The sequence below is a fragment of the Nicotiana tabacum genome, chromosome 1 (genome assembly GCF_000715075.1).
Source record: "Nicotiana tabacum cultivar K326 chromosome 1, ASM71507v2, whole genome shotgun sequence".
NCBI lineage: Eukaryota > Viridiplantae > Streptophyta > Magnoliopsida > Solanales > Solanaceae > Nicotiana > Nicotiana tabacum.
In genome coordinates this window covers 45201884-45223698 of record NC_134080.1, presented here as the reverse complement: position 1 = coordinate 45223698, position 21815 = coordinate 45201884, and the positions used below count along the sequence as shown (strand labels likewise).

General features: G+C 38.9%; 1 long non-coding RNA gene and 4 other non-coding genes across 5 annotated transcripts; all 5 read left to right on the top strand.

Moving 5' to 3' along the window:
* The first annotated feature begins 16014 nt into the window (after positions 1-16014).
* On the top strand, positions 16015-16129 carry LOC142164984 (U5 spliceosomal RNA). The gene has a single exon (XR_012696051.1). It is a non-coding gene; the product is annotated as a U5 spliceosomal RNA (small nuclear RNA).
* A 329-nt stretch (positions 16130-16458) lies between these two features.
* Positions 16459-16619, top strand: LOC142165025 (U1 spliceosomal RNA). Its single transcript, XR_012696064.1, has one exon. It is a non-coding gene; the product is annotated as a U1 spliceosomal RNA (small nuclear RNA).
* Positions 16620-19058: 2439 nt separating this feature from the next.
* On the top strand, positions 19059-20375 carry LOC142180343 (uncharacterized). Its single transcript, XR_012708846.1, has 2 exons — positions 19059-19787; positions 19971-20375. It is a non-coding gene; the product is annotated as an uncharacterized LOC142180343 (long non-coding RNA).
* LOC142164935 (U5 spliceosomal RNA) lies at positions 20255-20371 on the top strand. The gene has a single exon (XR_012696027.1). It is a non-coding gene; the product is annotated as a U5 spliceosomal RNA (small nuclear RNA).
* Positions 20376-20790: 415 nt separating the features above from the next.
* On the top strand, positions 20791-20950 carry LOC142165412 (U1 spliceosomal RNA). The gene has a single exon (XR_012696175.1). It is a non-coding gene; the product is annotated as a U1 spliceosomal RNA (small nuclear RNA).
* Positions 20951-21815: the final 865 nt, after the last annotated feature.

Genomic DNA, 21815 nt, shown 5'->3' with positions numbered 1-21815 from the left:
TCTTTCATCTTCTACGTCATTTGTTCTCTTTGTTATTTATGTACGTGTTTTCTGAAATTGAAGGAAAGAAAGGAGTTTCATTAATTACACGTGTAGGCATGTAAATTTTATTAGAATTTAAGCCGTAAAATAATTGGGACTATATTTTAAATTCAAAATATATTAGTTTAAATAAATTATTGGGCTAATATAATTGGATTAACGATATAAGTCCAATATATATGGATTAAATAAATAAGTCTTAATCCATTGGGCTAGCTCATTTAATTGGACTAAAATGATGAGTCCACTTCATTAAGCCCAAGATGTCATCTTCCTAGAGGCCCAGTTTGGTGCCACGTGTCAAATGACGTGACACGCCAAGTCAAGCGGAAGAGCCAATAGGACCATGCCACGTGTCAAAATGACAAGGCATGCCCAGTCACACTGAAAGACCAATGAAATCATGCCACTTGTGCAAGTGATATATTCTAGCCAATCAAATGCGGCCATGTCACACTTCAATTTGATTGGTCGGAAAGAGTTTGTTCTTTTCACAACTCCTCCCTTCCACAACTATAAATAGGGGCCTTCATAACTCAGAAAATACACCAGAAATTATAAAAGAAGGAAGAGAGAGCTCGTGGATCAAAGGCCACAAATTTCTCTACAAGTTTCAAGCTTCAAGCAATCAAGTTCAAGTTCAAGAAATCAAGTTTAAGCTCAAGAACGAAGAACAATTCAAGTATTCAAGATTAAGAACGAAGTCAAATTAAATACAAGGCGTTCAAGATCAAGGCTACTTGTTCGTGATACAATTCGTGGCAACAATCAAAGTGTTCGCGACGGATAAATCAAATTCAAATTCAAGGTCAGACTCAAAGCTCCTTGAATTTATATTAGAAAAGTAGAATCAAAGGAATCATAGAGATTGTACACTCAAATATTCGAAATAAAATACTACGATTGTTGCGATATTTTCGGTCTTGATTTTATTTTTTCGATGCAAATTTATTGTATACAAATTCTGGTATGCCCGGTGGGACAATCTCTACCTCTCATCTCACCTTTTCAATCACCAAAGTCCAAGAACATTGAAATGGCTTCAAAGAAAATCAACTCCGGTTCAACTTCCACCAAGGTTGCTAACTCCAGGTTCTATGCTGATGTGGAAAGCATCCTCGATGTTACCTTTGGAAGCTTCGGACCAGTGACGAGGAGCAAAGCAAGCTCTTTAGGACAACACGCACCCCAAGTACCGTCCGTGTCACCCCTATTTTCGGATCTTCATCCTCAAAAGGAGCAAGATCTTCCACAAACGCATCTGAAGGAGGAAGCGATGTTGCTGAAAAGATCAAGAAAACTTGCTCTGCTTGGCCTCTCCGGATCCAAGCACTCTGCTATGAAGGAAGATGATAATGCTTCAAGTGATGGATCCTCCCCACTTAGATCACATAGCGTGAGCCGATCAAGGATCAATTTGTGTGAAAATCCATGCTACTCTCCGTCGTCCACGACAATCATGCAAGCCATGGTGACAAATATTTCATCTGTGGAGGAGCAGTTGGCAAACTTGACGGAAGCAATCGCTGGCTTGACTAAATGCATGCAAAATCAAGAGGCTAGAATCGATAAGCTAACAGATAGGGTGGGAATCTTGATGGAAGAAGAATCTACCCATGCACCCCGCAAGCTCCCAGAAGTTCTAGAGAGTGACTCTCTCCCAAGACAAGCAGCATCCACTAAGGCTATCCCTGTCTCATCTAAAGGGATGATTCCAATCGATCAATTGAAGGAGTTCATTGAAGGAACCATTAAGAACAAATATGAAGTTGCTGCCAAATCCTCCCTTACATATGCAAAGCCATACACTGCAAGGGTCGATATGTTGAAGATGCCTGATGGCTATCGACCTCCAGAAGTTTCAACAGTTTGATGGTAAAGGTAATCCAAAGCAACATATTGCGCACTTCGTGGAGACGTGCAACAATGCTAGGACTTATGGAGATTACCTCATCAAGCAGTTTGTCCGCTCGCTAAAAGGAAATGCTTTAGACTGGTATACAGACCTCGAGGCTGGATCTATCGATAGCTGGGATCAACTAGAGCAAGAATTCCTCAATCGCTTTTATAGTACGAGACGTACTATAAGTATGATAGAACTTACAAATACTCGTCAACGAAAGGGGGAACCAGTTATCGACTTTATCAATCATTGGAGAAATGCAAGCCTCAACTGCAAAGACATGCTTAATGAAGCTTCAGGCATAAAGATGTGCATCCAAGGCATGCATTGGGGTTTACGCTACAACTTGCAAGGTATCAAGCTTGGCACATTTGAAGAACTTGCAACTCGTGCCCATGACATGGAATTGAGCATGGCCTCCGCTGGTAATGAAAGGTTGCCCATCTATGAACCTCGTAAAGGGAATGACAAGCAAGAAGTCAGGAAGTGGGGAAAGTTCGTACCCAAGTCTGAAAGCAAAGAAGCTATGAATGTCAACACGTCACCTATGAAGTTCACGACGAAGGTGAGCAAGAAGCAGGGTATGAAATCCATTTCTTTTCAAGATAAGCCAAGTGGAAAGTTGACTCTAAAAGAAATGCAGGAGAAAGAGTACCCATTCCTGGAATCTGATGTACCAGCCATTTTCGAAGAACTCCTCGAGTTAAATCTCATTGAACTTTTGGAGATGAAGCTACCAAATAAAGCTGGGAAAACGAATGATCCAAATTACTGCAAATATCACCGACTTGTAAGCCACCCTCTGTAGAAGTGCTTTGTCTTCAAAGACAAAGTTATGGACTTGGCCCGTGAAAATAAGATCGTGCTTGAAGATGAAAAAGCAAATGCGAACCAAGTCTCTATAATCTTTGGCTCATTCAGTCTAGATGAGTTATGCAGTTTAAAAGGAATGAAAAATGAAGAATTACTGGTGAACAACAAAGCTGAAGACGATCAACCTGATGATGATGAAGGTTGGACGTTGGTGACTCATCGTAGGCGCCACAAAAGGAGCCCACAAAAGAATCAATAGAACAACCAACAAGGAAGATGATGGTAAAAATACCAACGAAAAAGAATCCAGTTAGGCATTTGAAGAAAGCAAAAGTGGAGATACACCATTCTCAAAAGCCACGAAATCCAGTGATCTTGGAGGAGTTTTTACCAAGTTTGTTCCGCATGAAGATTTTCCATGAGGGTATTTTGGCCTCTTGTTGCAATGTTGATAGAGGGGAAGAAAAGAGTGATATCCTACCGTTGGCACCATCTTTGGAAAAGCTCATCGAGTCCACTTCTCAAGAAGTTAATGTTTGTGAGGAAAAAGTCACGTTCACAAATGACGATCTTCTGCTAGGTGACACTCTTCATAACCGCCCACTGTACTTGATTTGCTATATGTGTGATGAAAAGGTAAATTGAATTTTGGTTGATGGAGGATCCTCAGTGAACATTTTGCCAATTCGCACTGTGAAAGAACTTGGTATTCCCATGAACAAACTCTCAAAAAGTCGTGTGATGATCCAAGGATTCAACCAAGGGGGGCAAAGAGCCATAGGCGCGATCAGGCTGGGAATCACCATTAAAGATATGCAATCAAGTGAATGGCTACATGTGATCAATGCAAAGACTTCATACAACGTCTTGCTTGGAATGCCTTGGATACATGAGAACAAAGTGGTTCCATCTACCTACCACCAATGTTTGAAATACTATGAGGGTAAAGTCGAGAAGAAGATAGTTGCTGATGATGAGCCATTCACCGAGGCTGAGTCACACTTCGCCGATGCAAAGTTCTACTTGAAGAACCGCATTGTGAAGGAGATAAAAATTGATGGTGGCATGAAAAGCAAGAATGACGAGCCCATAACTAAAAGAGCTGAGGTGACTATTGGTAAAGCCAAAACTGTTACTGAGGAGGTACACGCCAACGTGAATAAATCTCATAAAGGTGGTATTGCGTCTTATGGCAAGAAAGTAAGTCATGTGCTCCAATATGTCCCTAAAAGAAAGAAAGATGAGGGAGGATCATCTAATCTCCAAACCAAGATGTTAAAGGAGTTAACTCTTCCGGTAAAACGAATTGAGGCAGTAAAGTTGTCTTTGAAGCCGCTTGCAGGGTTTGTATCCCAAAATCATTGGCAGAATGTGGCACTCCCTACAAAGCGAACAGATGAAGGTTTTAATCCTAACGCTTGCAAGCTGTTTGCAAAAGATAGATACAATCCCAATGAGCTATAAAAGTTAGGGAAGCTCCCATCAGAAGCTGCAACGAGGCAACCACGTGAAGGTTTGGGATACAAGCAACCGTCACTAGTGCGCATCTCAATTAGAAGGGCGAGCAACAATTATATCACTATAGAAGATGAATCAGCCGCTTCTAACAAGCCTTCTGTCTTTGATCGACTTGGAAAATCACCTGTGAAAACCTTCGTGTTTGAAAGATTGGGTCCATTAAAGAAGGGGAACAAGTTCCAAAGAAATTTTCAAAGCATAAGAACACCCGTTTCACCCAAAATCTAGGAGATATCTAAGGATTTTCCAAGTTTGGTTCCTTCTAGAATAAGGCGACAAACAAAATTTGTGGTTTCATGTAAAGAAGTACTGAAGGTAAAGCCATATACTGTGGTCTACACTAAGGAACGCGACAAAGATGAAGAAAGTGTGGGTTCTTCGTATCATGTTACTGTACAAGTCGAGAATGTTGTTCCATCTTAAATAGAGGATAATGCGGAATTGTAGGATGTTTCATCGTGTTACCACATATCTTTCAATGATGGGGACCCTCAAGAAGATGAAGATGCGAAAGATGCTCCACCTGAACTTGAAGAAGGAGTGAAGACGACAGTTGATGCCTTAAAAGAAGTCAACCTTGGCACCGATGAAGAGCCAAGACCCACCTATCTAAGTGTTTTTCTACAAGCTGATGAAGAGAGCACTTATATTGAGTTACTCAAGGAGTTCAGGGACGTCTTCGCTTGGAGTTACAAAGAGATGCCTCTCTTGGACCCGAAAGTAGCAGTCCATCACCATGCAATCAAAATGGTGCTCACCCTGTTAAACAAGCTCAAAGGCGTTTTAGGCCGGACTTGGTTCCCTTGATCGAACAGAAGCTAACAAACTCATCGAAGCTGGCTTTATTCGTGAAGTTAAATTCCCAACATGGGTTTCAAGTATTGTCCCTGTAAGGAAGAAAAATGGCCAAATTCGAGTGTGCGTTGACTTTAGGGATCTTAACAATGCGTGTCCGAAAGATGAGTTCCCGCTTCCCATTCCAAAATTGATGATCGATGCTACTACTGGGTACGAGGCAATGTCATTTATGGACGGTTCATTGGGCTATAACCAAATACGCATGGCACCAAAAGATGAAGAGCTTACTGCATTCCATACTCCAAAGGGTATTTATTGCTACAAGGTAATGCCTTTTGGCTTGAAGAACGCTGGTGCTACTTACCAATGGGCTATGCAGAATATTTTCGATGATCTTCTCTACAAGAATGTCGAATGCTATGTTGACGACTTGGTGGTAAAATCAAGAGAGAAGGGCGACCACTTGAAGGACTTGAGGATGGTATTTGAATTTCTCCGGAGGTACCAACTTAGGATGATCCATTGAAATGTGCCTTTGGAGTTACTTCTGGAAAGTTCCTTGGTTTCATTGTCTGACATCGAGGTATCGAAATTGATCAAGTCAAAGTGGATGCCGTTTTGAAAATGCCTGAGCCTCGGGATATCCATGAATTAAAAAGTCTGCAAGGAAAGTTAGCGTACCTTAGGAGATTCATCTCGAACTTAGTTGGGAGGTGTCAACCATTCAATCGCCTTATGAAGAAAGGTGTCCCTTTCAAATGGGACCAAAAGTGCAATAATGCCTTTGAGAGTATAAGCACGTGATTTTTGCCCTATATGAGAATTACTCCCAAAAAATTCAAAATAAAATGATTTTCCTTGGTGTGCAATTTTGAGAATTTTGGATAATTATTTGTATTTGTCTGTGCATGTTTATTTGTTAAATTAATAAAAAATACAAAAATATGTCACATTTTGTATGTAGGATTTAATTATACAATTGTTAGTAATTAAGTTTGTTTTACAAAAATTGAAAATTACAAAAAATAGGCATCTTTTGCATTTTTAGCATTTAATGTCCAATTGTACAATTTTATGCTTAATTATTACCTAATTGTGTGTTAATTGTTATTGGGAGTTAATTTGCGCTTTTATAACTTAATTTAGTTCTTAATAATAATTTAAGTATTTTTATAATTTAGTTTTAGAAAAATAAAGGAAGAAAAAGGGCAAAAATACAAAGTAAAATCGGATTGGGCCACTTCTTCAATTTCAAGCCACAGGCCCAAAAAATGGCCCAACCTTCCCTATGACTCGGTCCATTCCAAACCGGGTCGACCCAGTCCAGTACCAACAACCCAACTCCCCCTCTTCATTTTCATTTTTCATTTTTACAAAACAAAAACAAAAAAAAGAAAAGAAAACCCTAGACTAAACTCATCCGCCCCCCCTCTCTTTCTCTCTTCTCCTTCTTCTCAAAAAGAGTTCAAAGCCCCTCCCATGGCTGCCCCTCTCTCATTCCCTTCATCCCCACGCCACACACACAACCACGTCGACAACACACACACACACAACCACGACGACGTAACACACACACACCCGCGGCTTCACCAACATGAACGACTCCTCCTTCCTCCTCCTCGCGTCCAGCCGCCGCTGCTGCTGCTCACGCAGCTGCTGCTGCGTTTTCTGCTTCATCTTCCTTCGTACTGCTGCTCATGGCAGCTTCGTGCTGCTGCCCGTTGCATCTTCTCCTTCATATTGCTGCTACTATTTTGTGCTGCTGCTCCTTCATCTTCGTTTTTTTTCGCCATGGCTGCCATCGCAGCTTGTCGCTTCGTCATCTTCAAGTTCGTTTATGTCAAAGTTTCGTTGGTTTCGTTTAAAGTTCGTTCGAGTTCGTCGGTGTTAGTTGTTCTAAGTTTATTTTCGTCCGTAATTTGTTTGATATTCTCAGATTTGGAATTAGTATAAGTTTGCTTTAAAAAAATATTAGTTTAATTATATTGTTATTAGATTTAAGTTGAAGTTCAATTAATTATTAAATTATTTTTCAGTTTGTTTTATTAATTTTAAGAGTATTTAGTTTTAATATAGAAAAGTGTTAGCTTAAATCGTTTGAATCCGTTGTTTGTTGTTAATATAGATTTAATTCGTATTCATTCATTTTTTTTGAAGTTCGTTTTTAGTTCAGTTAATATAGATTGCATTTTATGTGACGCAATCCAAAGATATGTTTTTAAACGATGTTCACATTCTTTTAAAAATATAATAATAAAAGCAGTAAAGAATTAAAAATTGGCACATCGGTTCATAATTGTATTAAAATCAGATAAATAAGCCAAATATGACAGTTGAGCGACCGTGCTAGAACCACGGAACTCGGGAATGCCTAACACCTTTTCCCTGGTTAACAGAATTCCCTATCCAGATTTCTGGTACGCAGACTGTAATATGGAGTCATTCTTTTCCTCGATTCGGGATTAAAATTGGTGACTTGGGACACCCTAGATCTCCCAAGTGGCGACTCTGAAATAAATAAACAAATCCCGTTTAGATTGTCCTTTAATTGGAAAAAACTCCTACGCCCTTCGCGGGGGCGGAAAAAGGAGGTGTGACAGAGAGCATTAAATCCTACTTGATGATGCCTCCAGTTTTAGCAGCCTCTATACCTGGAAAGCCATTGATACTATACATTGCGGCACAAGAAAGGTCTGTTGGAGCACTGTTAGCCCAAGAAAATAGTGAAGGGAAAGAAAACTCGCTTTACTACTTGAGCAGGATGATGATACCGAACGAGCTAAATTATTCGCCAATTGAAAAGTTGTGTTTGGAGCTAGTCTTCTCAATTCAAAATTTGAAGCACTACTTTCAAGCTCATGTTGTCCGTCTTGTTTCAAAGGCAAATCCCATCAAGTTTGTGATGTCAAAACCTATTCTTAGTGATCGACTAGCGAGATGGTACCTCCAATTTTCAACAATTAGAGATTTTGTACATACCTTAAAAGGTTGTAAAAGGACAATCACTGGAAGACTTCTTGGCAGATCATCCGATACCTGATGACTAGGAGCTAACTGACGAACTACCTGATGAGGATGCAATGGTCGTTGGTTCAACCTCCATGGAAGATGTACTTTGATGGTGCTGCACATCGTGGAGGAGCTGGTGCTGGCGTAATATTTGTCACTTCCCAAGGTGAAGTCTTGCCCTACTCCTTCACCTTGGCACAACTCTGTTCCAACAATATTGCTGAGTATTAAGCATTAATACTGGGCCTTGAAATGGCCGTTGATATGAAGCAATTGCAATTGCGACTCTTTGGTGACTCCCAGTTAGTGGTCAATCAGATTTTAGGTAGTTACAAGGTTAAGAACCCTGAACTACGCACATATCATGATTACACTAAAAAGTTAATGGGGTGGCTCGGTGATTTGACTATTTAGCATGTGCCAAGGAAAGAAAATAAGAAGGTTGATGCTTTAGCCGCTCTAGCTTCGTCATTATCCCTACCTGATCAAGCACAAGTTATTGTCTGCAAAAAATGGGTCGTACCGCCGCCAAATGAGGCTGAAGGTGAAGAAAATGAACTCAAGCATCTTATCGCTGTTTCTGAAGTCGAGAAAGGAGAATGGAAACAACCCATTATCGACTGCTTGTGCTATGGAATACTTCCAGAAAATCCGCGGAGAAGAACTGAAATCCGTCATCGTGCACCTCGCTTCCTTTACTACAAATATACCCTATACAGAAGATCATTCGAGGGAGTACTTTTGCGATGCTTAGGGGAAGATGAAACACTCTAAGCTTTGCAAGAAGCGCATTCTGGTGTATGTTGGTCACACCAGTCTGGACCAAAACTCCATTTCCATATAAAAAGGATGAGATATTATGAGCCAACGATGGTAAAAGATTGCTTGAACTACACTCAAAGATGCAAGGCTTGTCAATTCCATGCGAATTTTATTCACCAACCTCCTAAAGTGTTGGACCCGACTATGGCATCCTGGCCGTTTGACGCTTGGTGATTGGATGTTATTGGACCACTGCCAAAGTCCTCTGGTGGGCATCTATACATCTTGGCTGCAACTGACTACATCTAAAAATGGGCTGAAGCTATTGCTCTTAAGGAAGTAAAGAAGGAAAATGTTGCAAGTTTCATCCAAGTAAACATTATTTATTGCTTTAGCATTCCTCTGTACATAATAACGGATAATGGAAAGCCATTCGATAATAGACTGATGAACAAGATTTGTGATCTCTATGGCTTCAAGCAACGTAACTCTTCGATGTACAATGCTGCCGCCAATGGTCTAGCTGAGGCATTCAACAAGAATCTATGCAACTTGTTAAAGAAAGTCGTCTCCAAATCTAAACGAGATTAGAATGACTGTATGGAAGAAGCTCTATGAGCATATAGGACGACTCACCGCACACCAACACATGCGACTCCTTATTCACTCATTTATGGAGTCGAAGCCGTCCTGCCACTTGAGCGCCAGATACCGTCGTTACGACTGGCTATTCAAGAAGGGATCACTGATAAAGAAAATGCTCAACTTCGATTAGCAGAGTTGGAGGCTCTCGATGAGAAAAGGTTGGAAGCTCAACAGAGTCTTGAATGTTATCAAGTTCGATTATCTCGCGCCTTCAATAAAAGAGTTCACTCGAGATCCTTTCAGGTAGGAGATCAAGTCCTTGCCGTACGAAGACCCATAATTACTTCCCATAAACCCGTAGAGAAGTTCACTTGAAAATGGGATGGGCCATATGTCGTACAAGAAGCTTACTCAAGTGGGGATTACAAGTTGATTGATGCAGATGTCATGAGAATCGGCCCTATCAATGGCAAGTTCTTAAAAAAGTATTATCCTTGAAGTTGCAACGCTCCTTGACGCATGAGCCTAAACTGCATGTTACTACACTCCTTGCCCGCATGAGTCTAAACTGTGTACGGCCCCTACAAAAAAAAAGAGTCCGCTAAGTTGGAAACTTCGAAAGAAGCGTCCTAGGAAAACGTTAGGACATATATAAAAAAATTAAAATAAATCACCCATTCTGAACTACGGTATGACTTGATCCTCTTCACCGAGGTACGTAGGCAGCTTAGAGTTTCATTCTAAGTTCAGTCGCATAAGTTCAAAAGATATATATTACCCCAATTATTGTTCAAATGAAGTATGAAGGAATGTAAGATCAAGCTGAAATGCCATCCTCCTGTTGAACTTTGATCTCATTTGATTTAAAGGGGACAACTCTCTAAGGTAAATTTATATTTTCAATGGCCGATTTTTGGAGGATGTCAAGCATTTGTATTGAAGTCCAGGGATTCTCTATGTCTTCAGGTTCACCAAACCTTCAAGTTTGTTGGTCTCCAAGTCCGCCCTCTGCCTTAAAAAAAAAGGGGAAGAGAAAAGTGGCGTCAAAAGGAAACACAAGTATAAGGAAAAGATTGCTTGACACAACGTTTCAGATTCAGTGAGACTTGAACTCAAGATTTTTGTGAGAATATAGCTCTTAAATTTCTATTGATGGCAAGTAAGACATCTTCCGATATCTAGGCTTCCGTACCAAGATATGAATTTTTTGGTGAGACTGCGCAAATCTGGAATTGGTAGCGCGGTGCAATATAAAGTTGATTTCAAAATATTATCTGGGACGATTCTGAAATTTTTTGATTGATAATTTTGGATATGTTCTAGATCTTGAAGGATAGTTTTCAAAAAATCAAACGGTTCAAATTTCGACGTTCCTACACCAAGATATGAATTTTTCGGTGAGATTGCACAAATCTGGAATTAATAGCGTGGTGCAATATAATGTTGATTTCAAAATAATATCTGGGATGATTCTGAAGTTGTTTGATTGAGTATTTTGAATATATTCTAGATTTTGAAGTCTAGTTTTCAAGAAATCAAACGGTTTGCAATTTCGATATTTCTACTCCAAGATATGATTTTTTTGGTGAGACTGCGCAAATCTGAAATTTTCAACGTGGTGAAATCTAAAGTTGGTTTCAAAATATCATCTGGGCCGATTCTGAAGGTGTTTGATTCTAAATTTTGGATATATTTTAGATATTGAAGTCTAAGTTTCGAGAAATCAAATGGTTCATTATTTGAACTCTCCCACGGCAAAATATGAATCTTTTGTTTCAAGCGTTTAAAGCTGAAAATTATGCGACTAAGATAAAAGTCGGACAATGTAAGGCAAAAGAGAAGTCGAAACATTTAAGCCCTCGAAGTCTCCAAGTTGAAATCTTCAAGTTCGTCGGTCTTCAAGTTGAAGTCTCCACGTTCGTCACCCTTCACGTTGAGATATCTAAGCCCTCTAGGTCTCCAAGTTGAGGTTCTTAAACTCGCCAGTCTTCAAGTGGAAGTATTTGAGCCCTCAAATTTTTAGATTGAAACGTCCAAGTCCGCCGAATCTTCAAGTTTGCCGGTCTTCAAGTTGAAGTCTGCAAAATCCGCCGAATTTTCAAAGTTTTCTAAATGTTCAAGTTGGCGTTATCAAGTCCATGAAGTCTTCGAGTTGAAGCTTTATAACTTTCCAATCTTAAGGTGGACATATGAGTCCCTTTGCACCTTAAGTTGGCCCCTTCGTGGGTTTGTCCTTAAAAGGAACTATAATTTTCCAATCTTAAGGTGGACGTATAAGTCCCTTTGCACCTAAAGTGGCCTCTTCGTGATTTTGTCCTTAAGAGGAACTATAACTTTCCAATCTTAAGGTGGACATATGAGTCCCTTTGCACCTTAAGTTGGCCTCTCCGATAGTCGGGTCATTTTGAGAGTAATCTCTCCGATAGTCGGGCCACATTGAGAGTAATTTCTCGGATAGTCAGGCAAAGGAGTTTCGTTAATTACACGTGTAGGCATGTAAATTTTATTAGAATTAAAGCCGTAAAATAATTGGGACTATATTTTAAATTCAAGATATATTAGTTCAAATAAATTATTGGGCTAATATAATTGGATTAACCATATAAGTCCAATATATATGGATTAAATAAATAAGTCTTAATCCATTGGGCTAGCCCATTTAATTGGACTAAAGTGATGAGTCCACTTCATTAAGCCTAAGATGTCATCTTCCTAGAGGCCCAGTTTGACGCCACGTGTCAAATGAAGTGGCGTGCCAAGTCAAGCAGAAGAGCCAATAGGACCATGCCACGTGTCAAAATGACAAGGCATGCCCAGTCACACTGAAAGACCAATGAAATCACTCCACTTGTGCAAGTGACATGTTATGGCCAATCAAATACGGCCATGTCACACTTCAATTTGATTGGTCGGAAAGAGTTTGTTCTTATTGTGAGCACGTGATTTTTGCCCTATAAGAACTACTCTCATAAATTCAAAATAAAATAGTTTTGTGTCGCTTGTGATTTATTTGTACTTGTCTGTGCATGTTTATTTTTACTTTAATTAAATAAATGCTTAGTATTTGTTTTTGCATTATTAGAACAACTGTTTGGATTATATGTTGTATGGACTATTCTGGACTGTCTTAGCTTACTAGTTCATTCAGTATTACCAGGGTAGTATGGTATAGCTTAATTCAATTCCATTAATTCATCTCCAGTAGTTATAAAATCGATCCAAATAGCTTTATATGTTAAAAATAGGTTCGGCGGGTTTTGTTGGGCTGTAGTGGGGTGTGATGCAGCAATTTGCACTAGTTAAATGCAGGATGTGGTTCCATATTTTTCTTGGTAGTTTATGGTAGGCAACAGTTTGAAGTTCATGTCTATTTGTTCTAGGTCCGGATATATTGACAAAAGAAATGCGAGTTTACTTTTAAGAATTTTTAACTTGAGGTGCTATGATTAGGACATTATGTTAAATAATAGGTTGAATCAAGGTTACTCGTTACAGTACTGATAATATTGAAGCATGCCCATTTCAATTTAAAGTTCTGATTAATTAGCTAGTTTCCATTTGCTGAGAATATGGTAGTTAATTAATGTTGGGGTGTCTCTTTATAAACGTCATGTTTCCGGTAAATCAAAAGTTTCTTCAGGAATTTGGGTTCACTCTTAGGCCCAGTTGAGAGATGACCCAGTCTCATCCCTGCATCCCCATTCATTTCAGTTTTGACTCGCCTTATTTGAGTGATGCATTGAGCAGTCAATAGGATTCGATCCCTCTCCGCCATTGGGCTTGTTCTGCTTTTCCAGCACGGGTTGGCTTCAGGCCCAAATGCTGGAATCTAATAAAGCTAATTTGTTTTAATTCAAGAAATTTTTGATATCCTAGTAATGATACATGGACTTGTTAAAATAATTAGGACCTTTTTCTTTTACTTTAGAGACAAACAAAATATATAGAAAATCATAGTCGCTTGTAGGTTTGTCCTTTAAAATAATAGATGAGACGAGCCTCGCTAAATAAAGCTACAAATTGCGGGGCCCTCAATAAATGGTTAAAAATAAAATATTTAGAATTCGGGATGGGCCGTTTAGTGAATTTCACGGCCCTCCCCAAAGATAATAATGCACTAGTCATTCTAGACGCGTTTTTGATAATTTACTTTCTTAAACTCGGGTGCACATTAATGTGACCCAAATCCAAATCTCAGCAGAGTTGAAATGTGTCAATAACCACGGGTGCATTGATGTGACGTGGTTCGAGATGTATTTTCACAACGTTGCAACTCTCGTTAAAAAAAAATAAAAATAATAAAAGCGGTAAAAAGTTAAAATTTGCACATAGGTTCAACATGTATAAAAATCAGATAAATAAGCTGAATATGACAGTTGAGCGACCGTGCCAGAACCACGGAACTCGGGAATGCCTAACACCTTCTCCCGGGTTAACAGAATTCCTTACTCGGATTTCTGGTTCGCGGACTGTAATACAGAGTCAATCTTTTCCTTGATTCGGGATTCAACCAGTAACTTGGGACACCATAAATCTCCCAAGTGGCGACTCTGAATCTTTAAATAAAATCCCGTATCGATTGTCCTTTAATTGGAAAAAATCCATTACGCCCCTGCGGGCGCAGGTAAAAAGGAAGTGTGACACTTATCACAACTCCTTCCTTCCACAACTATAAATAAGGGTCTTCATAACTCAGAAAAGACACCAGAAGTTATAACAAGAAGCAAGAGAGAGCTCGTGGATCAAACGCCGCAAATTTCTCTACAAGTTTCAAACTTCAAGCAATCAAGTTCAAGTTCAAGAAATCAAATTTAAGCTCAAGAACGAAGAACAATTCAAGTATTCAAGATCAAGAACGAGTCAAATTAAATACAAGGCGTTCAAGATCAAGGCTACTTGTTCGTGATACAATTCGTGGCAACAATCAAAGTGTTCGCGACGGATAAATCAAATTCAAATTCAAGATCAAGTTCAAAGCCCCTTGAATTTATATTAGAAAATTAGAATCAGAGGAATCATAGAGATTGTACACTCAAATATTCGAAATAAAATACTACGATTGTTGCGATATTTTCGGTCTTGATTTTACTTTCTCGACGCAAATTTATTGTCTACAACACGTTTATACTGAATTATATGGACAAGAATGAGAAACTTGAAATCATCAAACATCTAATAACAACAAATTTATTTCACAACAGTTATGACACAACCCAACTGTATGTCTTGCTCATAGGTATGGCGAAATACGAGAAAAATGTAAGGTATTAATACACAGGAGATAAAGCCCATCATCAGTAGTTGATCAATAGCATCCTAAGACTACTTCCTAACTGGCTAGTCTCACTCTAGTGCGCTGTAACAAAGACATCACAATTTCCCTAACCTACCACCTTAATGCTCGATCTCCACAATTCCCTGTTTAGGGCCATGTCCTCAGTAACCCTAAGTCGCGTCATATCCTGCCTGATCACCTCTCCCCAATACTTCTTAGGTCTCCCCCTACCTCTCCTCGTACCCACCACCGCCAGTCGTTCACACCTTCTCACCGGTGCATCAGTGTTCCTCCTCTGAATGTGCCCGAACCATCTGAGCCTTGCTTCCCGCATCTTGTCCTCCATGGGGGCCACACCCACCTTCTCTCGAATATCTTCATTTCTAATCTTATCCTTCCTTGTATGCCCGCACATCCACCTCAACATCCTCATCTCTGCAACTTTCATCCTCTGGATGTGTGAGATCTTCACCGGCCAACACTCGGTCCCATACAACATAGCAGGCCTAACCACTGCCCTATAAAATTTACCTTTCAGTAACAGTGGCACTTTCTTGTCACACAGGACTCCCGTCGCTAACCTCCATTTCATCCACCCCACCCCTATACGGTGTGTGACATCCTCGTCGATCTCCCCGGACCCCTGAATAAACGATCCCAGGTACTTGAAACTACCCCTCTTAGGGATGACTTGAGAATCAAGCCTCACTTCCACTCCCGCTTCCGTCGGCTCTGCCCCAAATTTGCACTCAAGGTATTCCGTCTTCGTCCTGCTCAACCTGAAACCTTTGGACTCAAGGGTGTGTCTCCAAACCTCTAACCTCTCGCTGACGCCGCGTCGTGTCTCGTCGATTAGGACTATGTCATCAGCAAATAGCATGCACCATGGCACCTCCCCCTGAATATGATGCGTTATAGCATCCATCACCAGGGCAAATAGGAAAGGGCTGAACGCAGACCCTTGATGCAATCCCGTAATAACCGGAAAATAATCGGAAAACTAAGCTGAGAAAGCCTCCGTTTAATTCCGACCCAATGCATTTAAAGAAGCAGAATAGCTTTTAAATAAGAGATTATATCCTTCCTTTACTCATTCCCTGAAATTGAAGAGAATCAGAGCTTATATGAATCAAACGTGGAAGGATACACAACAGTAAAGTCGATTCTATAAGAAGTATATACTTTGATGTCCCACGGTTCAATAAAACCTGATGGAGGAAGAATGAGTCCCACATCCAAAGTGAAGAAGTAAGTCAAAACTTGCTGCTACATATAAAAAGGCAGCTACAGGAAGTGTTGCTACCCACGCAGCCACGCAGTGAGCACAAAGCGAACTATTCTTTCGCCTTTTACTAAAGAATACCGTGTGCGCGTTGCATTCAGTGGCAACTCTTAAAATATACTGATAAACCATGTATTTTGAAAGACTTTCCCTCCGGATTTTGCTTACTTTGTTAATATCAGCTCCATAAATGCCACCTAGTATTGAACATTTCGAGTATTTGTTCTAATTGTTATTTATCTAGGTGTTTTCTAAAATTGAAGGAAACAAAGGAAAATCATTTCATCAGTTACACGTTTATATAGAATTTCATGGACAAGAATCAGAAATTTGAAATCATCAAACATCTAATAACAACAAATTTATTTCAAAGAGAAGATAGTAGGCACAAAATGTCCCATATCGGATTGACACAAAGGAAAACCAAGAGTGGGATGGATATAAATCCATAGGGCAGAGCTTCGAAGAAACATACTTACCTGGACGGGGTCAATGGGCGATTAACAAGGCCCATGGCCTAGGTTGGTGACCTCCATTGCACTTTGGAGGGGTGCCTGCCTAAGGTCGGCCCAAGTGGCTGAGCCTACGTCATAATTTGTGGTAGTGGGGGCCTGCGTTCGCGCGGTCCCTACCCAATTCTTCAACAAAAGTTTTCACTCGTGGCATGAATATGTGTGCTCGTTGAGTTCCCCTTACAATTCTATGCCAATATTTGTAACTATTAAATAAATGAGAAAGTTCTATTTGCTGTACTAGTTGTTTGCCTTTGAGGATGGAATTACTTGGTCTACTGCTGAAAATTTATTCTAATTACTTTTAGCCTTTTCCTTCACATTATTCTCGTCTTTGAGAGAATCTTTTTTTTTTCTCTTGGACCAAACATTATATATGTCTTGTTCATAGGTATGGTGAAATTCCATTTGGACAAAATGCCTTTAATTAAGAACTATGATGTCAATAAGACACATCACACATCAAATATATGGTTGTCTATGAAGACTAGTACCCGATTTTTGTAATCACTATTACATGGATAAAAATGACAAGTTTGAGAAATTATCAAGAAAACAGAAAACAGTTGGAGAGTAACTTTTATGCATCTGAAGATCGACAGTTATAAACTCAGTGATAACAATGATAAAAAACTATTGTTGATCACATTAACAATCTCTATCCATAGGCCATTGGTATATTTCAACGAGATTGCATATTCAAGTAGGCGGATCCAAAATTTAAATTTATGTATTCTGAATTCTAGAAAAGGCAGCTTAATGGGTTTTGGATAATTGTTTATACATATTAAGTAGATTTCTTAACACACATACATAGTTTTGGCGGAAGCTACTAGTTCTGACAAACCGTAACTAGAACTCCAGCTCCGCCTCTGCCCGAATGATGAGGAGGAATGGCCCCTAAAAAGATGTAGGATCTTTGTGTTGAGCTACACGAATTCCACCAAATACTTTATCCCAAAGTTCCAACAAAATGCAAGATTTCGCATTGAGCCAAGGGAATTCCACCAAGTGCTACAATCTCATAATATTACATCTGGTTGACAAGCGCAAAATACAACACAAAATTATTGCTCGTTCGACAAACATAGCATAGTTTAATTATTGTCTCCACAGAGATTGGATTTAAACAGTGTCCGAATAATCTCAAGTTGATTACTATCCAAGAAAATTAACACTTGACTTGATTGCTATTACTATGATTAACTACTAAAATTTAAACAATTAATAATTGATCACAAAAGACAGCGGATGAGCAACGAAGAAATATCAATGAGAGAAATAACAGTAATTGACTAGACATGTGCAAGATAATTGACTCAGGATCCAATTCTTGATGTAATACACTCTATAATACTGTTGATTCTCACGAGTTCAACAAATAATCAGATTACATTTGAAGTTAAGGTTCCTCTTTCGAGTAATCTTTAATTTCAGTAATAAATCCAATTGAAGCACGTCAAACAATTGCAACAATAAAATGATGGTTATGATCTAAAGGGTAACTTCTCATGAATATTTCTCTATTTTCTAGTTCGATTAATAATTCAAGAGGCTCTTTCGATTACATGTTTGAATCACAAATTTAAACTAGAGCATAAGATGTAAAGAAATTCAATATCAAACTCCTCTTTCGATTAAGCAAAATAATAAATAACACCACAATACAAATTGAAACTCTGTCAATTAATTTCAACAATTATCAAGACTCGAATCCCTAATCAAGGTTTCAAAACATCGTATCTGTCAATAGCCTAATGGAATTTACTCCATAGGTATGGAAAAAATCATCTCAATAAGTTTTAAACACAAAGAAGACATCAACGACAATGATTCGATACAAACTCCCGTATTGCACCGATCGTTGGTTGAAATGTTGATGAATTCTTGAATCTTCTTGCCTTGGTTGGTTCTCCAATCTATCGTAGGTCAAAAGTCCTTCAAAAAACGTGTTTCCAGCGTATTTATACCAAGTAGGAACGAACCCGGACGAAACTAACCTCTTTGAGTCAAAGCAGGAAACCCAACAAACTTTTTGCACTTCACGCGTCGCACAATGCGTCGCAGGTTGCGTCGCACAATGCATCATAGGCTGGGTCGCATCAGTGTAGTTTACTTAGTTGCAAACTCTCTGAACACCACGTGTCTGACAGAATTTTGCCTTAGTGCGTCGCACCATGCGTCGAAGGTCGCGTCGCAATAGTGCATTTTCTTGTCAGACCAAAAATACCGAGTCTATGAACTTGTCAAACTTCTGATGCATATTTGCACTAATGCGTCGCTATCTACTAGGTTTTGTGTGTCGCCTTAGTCCATTTGTTCTGGCCCTTGCACTTTCTTCCCACTTTCGTATGCAATGCCTGTCCAACAGCCCCAAATGCGATCCCTGTTTAATTCTATGGCTTTTACTCAGACTTCAAAGCTCCAATTATTCGATTTAGCTCCAATTTATCCTTTTAACTCAGAATCATTTCCTGCAAGGCATAAAACACGTAATAAGTGTAGATCACCATCATTTAAGCTCAAACATACGTAAAATGCAGTAATTAGTGTGTAAACTATGGCTAAAACACGAGTTTCTAGCCTACCATCACTGGTGAGAATGATTAGCTAGTGCAAATACCTGCAAAGAAGAAGCACCAAAAAATCCAGTTTGACCTGTGGATGGATTGATTAGCAACGCCTCCTTAAAGATAGTAAATTAAAGGAAAGACTCCAATAGGAATGTGGGAAAGTTTTTCTACTCCATTGTTTTAACATCAGAACTTGGAAAAGCTAATTTTGCTAACACACATTTCTAAGCCGCACAACATAGATTCTTTTTACTAAAATCGCCCACATTTTGACTTTGAAGCAAATGATAGGATCGTTACTTCCCTAGCTACACCAAACTTCTTAGATTGGTGGCAGTAGACAATTCTTTTTACTAAAATCTTTGCATTGGAGCACAAGGTTTGCAGCAATATATTGTTATCTGTGCTGCGCCAAGAATGCAGAGAGCAAATTAACGACGTCCAGAAATCACCATAGTTATCCAGCATTGCAAGTGAAAAATGCCCAGTACCCTAAGAAGAAGAAAGCAAGTTATGGGTATCTTATATGATAATGCAGAGGCGAAATGCAACATATGGATGGTGGCTAACTGATTTTCATACCAAAAGTAGTCAGAACAGAACACTTCCAACAAGTCCATAGCTTATAACAAAACAAAAAATTGTGAACTTGAGTTCATCACCAAACTCTGCAGCATCAACCCATTTTTATTGGCTTGCGGAATCTTAGCTCCAGGTATATATTGTTCCTTACACTTCTCAATGCCATACTAATGCCAGCTGCTTTGTTTACTTATTCTGCCAATTGGTCATTGTTATAAGCTTAAAAACTAAACCTGCACTGGAAATTCAATATATAAAGTACAACACCATCCTGTCGACATTTCATCGATAAGATTGTTAGCATGTATTTCTTCAGAATCACTAAAAACTAAAGCGAATCAGAGCTTAGATGAATCCAATGATGAAGGAAATGCAAAAGGCGCTTCTATTTGAAACACGAAGATAGTCACATAACATAAGTGAAGGAATGGTGAAGCAACTGAAGAAGGAGAAGGAGAAGAATATTTTGATGCCTCAAATTTCAATAAAACCTGATGGAGGAAAAGGAGTGAGTTGAGTCCCACATCGAAAGTGGAAGGGTATGCCAGAACTTGCTGTTACATATAAAATGGCAGCTGTGAAGAGCAGTAAAGTTCACGCAGCCACGCAGTGAGCACAGAGCGAACTATTCTTTCGCCTTTTACTAAAGAATACCGTGTGCGCGCTGCATTTAGTGGCATACGCCTATTTTTGGAGGGGTTCTCTTCTTTGAGTTCCCCCTACAATTCTAGTTTTAACCTTTAGTGAGATGTTTGATAGGTGTACTAGTTGAAGAAACAAGTGGAATGATTTGGGGCTCTGCGTAAATTTTTCAGAACGGAAATGAACATAAATTTTTCTGCGTAAAATATGTCGATCCTTTTTCTTCTGCTAATTCTGAATTAACTCCAAACGCAAAATATTGGATTACCCAGTAGCAGGGGGTGCACATTATGTTCCCCCATTAAATTCAGCAACTTTGCAGTAATCTTACGTTTTTGTCATTCTTGCTAACTCAGGTACTAAACAACACCCTTAATCCAAAAGATGATTTGCTCATTTTAGGTTTCAGGCGAATTTTTGGTATTTTACTTTTAAGAGATTCGAAATAATCTGTTTATTATCTACCAGGCGTGCTATATAAATGAAAAAGAAACATATATACCTGGACGGGGTTAATGGGCGATCAATAAGACCCATGGCTTAGGTTGGTGACCTCCATTGCACTTTGGAGGGGTGCTTGGTTAAGGTCGGCCCAAGTGGTCGAGCCTACGTCATAATTTGTGGCAGCGGGGCCTGCGTTTTCGCGGCTCCTATCCAGTTCTTAAACCAAATTTGTTTTCTCAAGCTACTGCTTCTATTTTTTTGCATGACCCAGAGTCAGGCGATCAACTTTTTTGCATTGGGCACTGCTTCCTAGCAGGGGCGGCCTGGCGAATTTTGTGGCCTAAAGCCAAAATTAATGAGGGGCCTTAACTTTTAAATTATTATTTTTGAAGTCTATTTTTTTAAGCTTTCTTATATATAAAGTTGTTAATAATTTTCTTATAAATAACTCCTAATAAGTATTTCTCAATTGACAATATAGCTAATCCATTTAACCTTTCTTGTGACATTGTTGATCTTAGCTAAGATTTGATCAATTTTAATTTTGAAAACTCCTTTCCGTTGAAGCAACGGTAGTATGATTTATTAACATTATTCCATAAGTAATTTAGGTATTTGGAAAAGTATCAATTAAACTGCTATCTTCTAATTGTACTATTTTCCTTAATATTTTTAATTCAGAAAATAAATCTAAAACCATCAAATACGAATTGATTATTATGCTTTAAGGAACATTCAAGATTAAGGCAATATTTTTTCAAATTTCCAACATCTAGTGATCTTAATTTTTACCGCCAAATAGAAAACCAATTATATTTTCACATGCTTCGAATTGTTCAAATCTATTTTGAAGTGAAAAAATAGCATTGTCTATTATGTATAAAAGTAATCAACTCTAAAGGTTTATTCGAAAGATTTTAAGATTTCATTAGCAACATTCGCATCAATTGTTACTTCCTATATATCACATGTTTCTTACGAAATTCGGGTTTGATATTCATTTCAAGCGAAATTTCCTTGATAAAAATCTTAGCAGTTGCAAATCCTTCTTATCTATATTTGTTAAAGAAATAAA